The sequence below is a fragment of the Zingiber officinale genome, chromosome 7A (genome assembly GCF_018446385.1).
Source record: "Zingiber officinale cultivar Zhangliang chromosome 7A, Zo_v1.1, whole genome shotgun sequence".
NCBI lineage: Eukaryota > Viridiplantae > Streptophyta > Magnoliopsida > Zingiberales > Zingiberaceae > Zingiber > Zingiber officinale.
This window is the reverse complement of record NC_055998.1, coordinates 18,799,183-18,807,124: the sequence shown is the minus strand read 5'-3', so window position 1 is coordinate 18,807,124 and position 7,942 is coordinate 18,799,183. Positions and strand designations below refer to the sequence as shown.

General features: G+C 39.8%; 1 non-coding gene across 1 annotated transcript; it reads right to left on the bottom strand.

The window, feature by feature from the left end:
• Positions 1-795: 795 nt before the first annotated feature.
• Positions 796-901, bottom strand: LOC122003129. The gene has a single exon (XR_006117802.1). It is a non-coding gene; the product is annotated as a small nucleolar RNA R71 (small nucleolar RNA).
• Positions 902-7,942: the final 7,041 nt, after the last annotated feature.

Here is a 7,942-nt window from a genome sequence, read left to right as displayed (position 1 = left end):
TCACTCTCGTTAGTTTGCAAGCGCCAAAGCTAACTTTCGACCGTCTAGATAACCTACTTGCGACATCTCTAATGCTTAATCAACAGTCCCTGTGGATTCGATAAATTTTTTATATTACTAACGACGAAACCGTACACTTGCGGTTGTGTAACAAGTTTTTGGCGCCGTTGCCGGGGACTGTTCGCATTAACATTAGTAGATTAGTAACTTAATTAATCTAGACTTGTGAATAGCTTTTTTTTTTTCCATTTTCATAATTCAAAAAAAAAATCTGCAAATTTTTTATCTTAAAACTCTACATTTATTTCTTGTTATTAGTTTAAGGTTCAATTTTTCTTTTTCTTTGTTTTTGCATTCTCTTTCTTGCTCTTAATTCTTCTTTTTTTCTCTCATAATTTTTTTTGGATATCTATGAGCACTAACATGTCAAGCAGACTCTTAAGAGATTTCTCTGTGCCCATTTCTACAAGATTTATGTCTCCCATTGTGTAGCCTCATATTGAAGCAGAAAATTTCCAACTAGACCCAGACTTAATTTTCATGATACAAGGTCATAAATTTGGAGGAGAGTATCAGAAATTCCTTATCTGCATCTTGAGACATTTCTAGAGCTTTGTGATATGGTGAATTGTGAAGGAGTATCAACGGATGTAGTTCGATTGATGGCATTTCCTTTCAGTATCAAGGATAAAGCAAGGACTTGGTTATATTCTCTCCATCCTCAAAGCATCACAAGTTGGGAACAACTAGAGGAGCAATTTCTGAATCATTTCTGTCCTCCAAGCAGAATAGTGTATATGAGGAATTGCATCACAAATTTTGCTCAGGCGTATGGAAAATCATTATTTGAAGCATGGGATAGATTCAAGAGTCTTCAAAGACAGTGCCCTCATCATGGTTTGGAGAAATGATTGATTTTACACATATTATATAGGGGAGTTTCTTTTTCAGATAAGTGCTTGTTAGATTCATCAGCTGGAGGTTCTTTTATGGGCAAGAGTATAGAAGAAGCTTATACATTGATTGATCAAGTGGCATTGAGCCTCCATGGATGGTCGAGCAAAAGTTGGATGGAATCTCCCTCAGAAATTCAAGAAGTACAAGCCATATATACAAGAGAGCCTGTCAAACAAAATGCAGTTCAACCACCCAAGAATGTCAAAATTCAGAAGTTACGGAATGAGGAGTTCAAACATTTGGGGGCAAGGATTGAGAGCATAGTTTCAAAATGGTTCAAAGAAGATCCCCCTCCTTTGCAGACAAAATCTAGTGAGATTTGTAATGATATTGAGTTGAGAAAGGGAAAGAATCATGAAGAACTTCTGAAGGACATATTTAGAATTGAGGAGAAGAATAATAAAAGACCACAAGAACTCAATTCCATGTCTCTAGGAAGTTCCCAAAGGCCACAAGTACCTTTCCCTCAACGGTTGATCACACCATCACTAGACAAGCAGTTTGAACCTCTGTCACAAGCTCAACCATTCCCAATACCTTCACCAAAGGTTCTTTTTCCACAAAGGCTAGTGAGGTCTAATGAAAACAAAGACTTTGGCAAATTCTGTGACACTAATATGATTGAGTGTAGATTTCTGGATGTATATGGGGATGAGGACTCTTCAGATGATGATTGTGATGATAATGCAGCAGACAACAAATTTTCAGATCTACCTTCTGGGTTTACAGGGTGTTATGATGAAATTGAGTTTTCAGATGATGAATGTGATGTGGTAGATCAACTTAAAACTGCAAATGAAGTTAGTGATCCTCCTATAGATGATTCTCCTACTGAGGATATTGATGTTGGTTTATTTTTTGATGCTTTTGTTGATGATGATAATATTGAAGAATGTGTAGGGAGCTGTGTTTTGGAAGCACATCTCAAGAATCACCTCCTTTGATCACACAACCAATTGATGATATGGAATTTGTAAGAATGTAATTGGTTGATGATAAATGTGTAGGGACTTTTGCAATGGAAGCAAAGCCCCAAGAATCACCACCTTTTGTAGCATCAACACCTGAATCAGAGTCAGAACCATCATTTGCTTCAGAGGAAGTCACATCCACAGGTTTAGTAGTTTCAGGTATCACTCAGCAAAGCAAGGTTAGTAATTTTTGTGATCCTTTGGAAAACATTATAGAGGTACCCATCATTGACTTTATTGAATGTGATTCAGTTTTTATTTCTTATTCTGTTTATTTTAATATGGTTATGGTTCCATCTTATCTAACACGTTTGTGGGAGATTTGTATTTCTTTTGCTTGTGCAGATTTCACTTGGGCTGCTAATTGGAAGTTCAATCTGAACCGTCTTCGACCACCTGAAAGAACTTCAAAGAAGACGAAGATGGAGAGAGTGATGCCTCATTTTTCAACTCCAACATTGAAAGCTCCCTCCATAATACGAGCCTTTGGTAGGAGGGTGTTAAAATATCTTACCCCTCCAAGAGCGAGATTTCGATGAATTTAATGAGGTGGTCGAGCTAATGACCTTAAACAAGCGCTTCTTGGGAGACAACCCAAGTTCATTTTCTTTGTTTTCATTCATTGGTTTAGTTCTTTCTAGTTTCATTTCTTTCTTTATAATAAACATGTATCCTCTACTTAACTTTTGTTGTCTACTTTCTTTTATAGGACTTAAAGATTAGGAGGAGTGCAACTACATGGTGGAGAAGTTAATGACATGGGCATTTGACACGCATCATTTGGTAACTTCTCCTACTTTAAATCTCCTCCACATTATTTTTTAGTTTTCATTGGGACAATGAAAAATTTAAGTCTGGGGGGATGTATTAGATGCATTTGGTTTTGTTTAGTTTTTGCTTATTTCTTCTTTTTGCATAATAAAATTTTTACTAGCTGCATCTTACATCACATCATCATAGTATGATTGTTTGTTTCTTAATGCAAAATACTAGCACGTCTATTCTAGATTTTATGTGGTTCATGTGTTACTTATGTTTAGTGATCTATCTTTTTCTATCTTTGATAGCATGAAGTGAGCAATGTTTTTACTATAAGAGTTTAAGTATTGACCTTGTTTTAGGATCTCTATACACTATGCCTATTTTTGATGGTTGATAACTCTAAAATAGTCATGATTCATAGAATTGGACTAGTACTTGTGCTTCTATGGTGACCTCTCAACTATATTTTGGTTACTAGATAAACTCAGATCATGTAAGCTTATTTGGAAAAAAATTAATCCCCAAAAAAAATGAAAGTTTGTTTAAGTTTGATACTTTGCAAACATTCAAAAAAAATAAGGGATAAAAAATTTGTTGTCGTGAGTGGAAACTAGCAATTCACCCTTTTGAGATCGAGTTAGGTTACTGGGGAAATGAATGCTATGTTTCTCTTGATACTGAGTATTCCTTTGAGACCTTGTGTAGATGATGCATAGCATTTTTTAGGGGAACGAACCTTGCGTGTGGCAGGTAAGTGCCTATCACTGGAAGCATAAGGAACACAACTTTATGACAACTTGACTAGATTTAGGGATTGAAACTTGATAAATTTAGGCCACTTTTGCACTGAGCATGGAGGACTACTACATAGGTAATACTTAAACTACTTTTGTATCTTGCTCACTAATGAAATCATTTGATAGAATTAGATTGACTTGCTAGAAATTATAATGCACTATTTAACCACATGAATCTAGATTTCGAGTTTTGCTTGAGGACAAGCAAAGATTTAAGTCTGGGGGTGTGATATGCGCAAATATTATGATTATTTATGCATGTTTTAGCGCACATTCACGTACTTTATTCATATATATTCATTGCATGATTGCCTCTTTCATCTTGTATTCATTATATATATTCTTTTGTTCGGATATCTGCTCTTTGTTTGGTTTTGTGTTGACAGGGACAACTTTCGAAGCAAAAACGACGATTATCTACGCACCGAAACAAGCCAAAGAACACGACTGTGCAACACACGGTCGTGTGACCAAACAGAAGGAAGCAGTGCACGGTCGTGCACCCTTGCACGACCGTGCGACCATGGCAAAGGCGAGGCAGTGCATGGCCGTGCACCCAGTCACGGTCGTGCGGCCATGGCAGAGGCAAAGCAGCACACAACCGTTCATCATTGCACGACCGTGCCACCCCAGGCCGATACAAAGGAATACCCGGCCGTGCATCCTTGCACAGCCGTGCCTCAGGGAGCAGAAGCTAGAGACCACGCAGCCGTGCCAATCGGCATGGCCATGCAGCTTCGCCAAAAGAGAGGATGGGCGTGGTCGTGCCAACCTTGCACGGCTCTGCCACGGGTCGTGCGGCGCCCATACCCTAGCTTATAAAAGGGTCAAGAAACATAATTTGGGGATCATCTTTGCTTCGGGACTTCGTCTCTCCCCTCAGGGAAAGCCGTCGAGCTTCATCCACCGCCGTCTCCTCATGATCCGTCCATCTCCGGAGCAAGGAAGCATCCCCAAGACATCGGAATCATCAAGCATCTCTTCTTCCTTTCCTTCTATGGTTGTAAGTATGTTTTTCTTTATGTTCTGGGGTTGTTCTTCTCCCACAATGGAGTAGACATCCTCTTCTAGGATTAGGAAAGTATTTGTAATACGATGAAGATGTAGAACTATGTTGATTCGCCTTATTTCTATTCAATGAATTGTTTATGCCTTGTTTATACTTGATGAAGTTGTGTGTGTGACGTAGTTATGTTTCTTACACGCTTTGTTGATTGATGTGGAGGATTGTTGATCACGCAAGGGGATGCCCTAGAGCGTATTGACCAAGGTACCCTCGTGACAAGGGTAACCCTTTCCGAACGTCTAAGACATTCCCTTAAAAGGAGAAACAATCCCATAGGAATTGCTGCTCTCGTAGAGAGAGTGCTCTAGATCGTATACTCGAGGGGCCCTAGTGACAAGGGTAACCCATTCACGGACGTCTAGGACATTCTCTTGAAGGGAGAGGCAATTCCTCCATAAGGAGGTAGGTAACCCTTATCCTTATTGTTATTTACTAGATGTGTATCCCAGTGATCTATCGAGGCACCCTCGTGACAGGGGGGTTAACCGTTACAGGATTTCACAGGGATCGTCTCTATTCAATACTTAGGGATATTGACCTATCTAACTTCCTACAAGAGCATGGACATAGAGGGTAGAAACTAAGCAATCTATGTAGTATCTCCTAGTATTACAATGAAACCGAAATCCTAGAATCCATCTCCTGAAGCTCATTCCCTCCAAGATCTCTTCTTTCTCTCTCAACCTTCTTTCTCTCTTCAATCACTCTCATTAGTTTGCAAGCGCCAAAGCTAACTTTCAACCATCTAGATAACCTACTTGCGACATCTCTAATGCTTAATCAACAGTTCCTGTGGATTCGACAAATCTTTTATATTACTGATGACGAAACCGTACACTTGCGGTTGCATAACAAAGGGCTCAAGGAGGCATTGAGAGCCTACATTAAGGGATTCAACCAAGTGGTCATGGATATTCCATCGGTCACCCTGAAGATATTAGTGAGCACCTTCTCGCAGGGGCTTGTCGAAGGCGAATTCTTTCGTTCACCCATTAAAAAGCTGCCAAAAAATTTCGATCACTTGCTCAGGCGCACCACCGAGTACATCAACGTGGATGAGACTCAAGCGGCACGAAGGAAGGAAGTGCCCGTTGAACATAATGCTCCCTCCAAATGACGGTCGGCCAATAACCTTCATCCACCAAAGGGCCCCTGATCAGGAGCAACATAGCAGCACTAGGAGCCCTGAGCCATGCAGTGCAACATGTGGAGGCAGAGCGGCTGAAGGCTGCATAAGGCAAGTCATGGACACCATTCTTCTGCACCTACCAATGCTCAGTGACGCACAATACACGGGACTGCTATGACTTAAGTCTAGTTTCAAGCTGACTGGTTCCTCCAAGATACCATCATCATTCACCCTCTCCCGATTGGCATCATCAATGTCGATCAAACGGGTGAAGGGAAGAAGAGTGACCTATGGCTAAGCAGCGTCAACGCCAGCCTCAACAAAGAGGAAATGCAAGTCTCGCCCGAGCTTCGGCTAAGCGGGCTCGACCTTCGGCTCGGGAGGAGAAAAACCTAAGCAATGCAACTTGAGGTAAAATCAGAAAGATCGTTGGGGGGCCGACCGACGGTGATTCCAATAGAGTGAGGAAGTCGCATGCACGACGACTAGAGATACATGTTGTGGAATGTAGCAAAGAAAAGCCCGAAGGACCAAAGATCAGTTTTGGCCCTCAAGACCTAAAGGGAGTGGAGATCCCTCACAACGATGCCTTGATCATCTGAGCGGTAATAGTTAATTATACTATTCACCAAACTTTTGTGGATACAGGTAGCTCGGTGAATGTCATCTTCAAGAAGGAATTCGACCAGCTACAAATCGATCGGAGCGAATTATAGCCCATCACGACCCTACTATAGGGGTTCACAGGCAATGAAGTGTTGCTGATCAGCTAGGCTCGGCTGGCAATATCACTCAGAGAGGATGTAATACCCCCGGTTCTGAGATTCTGGTTAAGAATGGCTTAAAAGGTTAGATGGTACTATCCATATCACCAAGGTGCACCTTCCTTTTCGGAAGCCCGAACTTAAGAACTCCAAAGTCAAGAACGCTTAACTTCAGAGTTTTGCTACATGTGTAATGCCCACCCTTCATACCCAACCAAAGGCGGTGCTACGTTCTTATACTACTTACGTACATGTTTTACTATAACAGCGGAAGAATAAAAACTTTAAAGAATTTAATTTATTAAGCATAATATCACATATTCCGATTTGTTCAAATATTGATTCTATAACTAATCATATTAATTTGTCCGAATCGTTCTTTGCCGAGCCACCACCACACACATCACTATCTGCTCCTCCTGCTGCTCCGTTGTTCCGAATATCCGTCCCCCATATCTGCGGTACAAGGAAAGTAAGCTATGAGCACTCATGGCTCAGTAAGTTCCTTTCCTACTCACTGAAACCGAAAATCATCGTATATCAATATCATGCGTAATATCATAAGCATACAACTTACAAGGGTATCATATTCATATCATATTATCACATGACATTATATCTAATCATCAGATAATTCAAGTACATATGTAGGCAATGCATCATGAATTTGAAAACTTATACTAATAAGTACTTGAAATTAATATCATCATTAAGGGGATCCCGGTTTGTACCACATACATACGTGCGCTTCATAGGTAGGTCCAAGGTAGCAAGTCTTGAACCCTATCATGCATACATACTAGGCCCGAGTCTTACTCCATCGACCTAGGGCATTCAGAGGCCCATTACTGACGAGGCCCGAGTCTTACTCCATCGACCCCGGGGCGTTTACGGAGCCCACCCATGGTACAAACCCATACAAAAATAACTTATCATGCATAACTATCATATCATGTCCTTAACAATCTTTCATGCATTTCTTTTCATTATGTATAGCATTTCCTATGCTATCACATATCATGGCATATTACATAACATAATTTCATTTCTTCATTTGTATAGCATTTCCTTATGCTATCACATATCATGGCATATTACATAACATTATGTATAGCATTTCCTATGCTATCACATATCATGGCATATAACATAATTTCATTTTCTCCTCATTATGTTTAGCATTTCCTATGCTATCACATATCATGGCATATTACATAACATTATGTATAGCATTTCCTATGCTATCACATATCATGGCATATAACATAATTTCATTTTCTCCTCATTATGTTTAGCATTTCCTATGCTATCACATATCATGGCATATTACATAACATTATGTATAGCATTTCCTATGCTATCACATATCATGGCATATAACATAATTTCATTTTCTCCTCATTATGTTTAGCATTTCCTATGCTATCACATATCATGGCATATAACATAATTTCATTTTCTCCTCATTATGTTTAGCATTTCCTATGCTATCACAT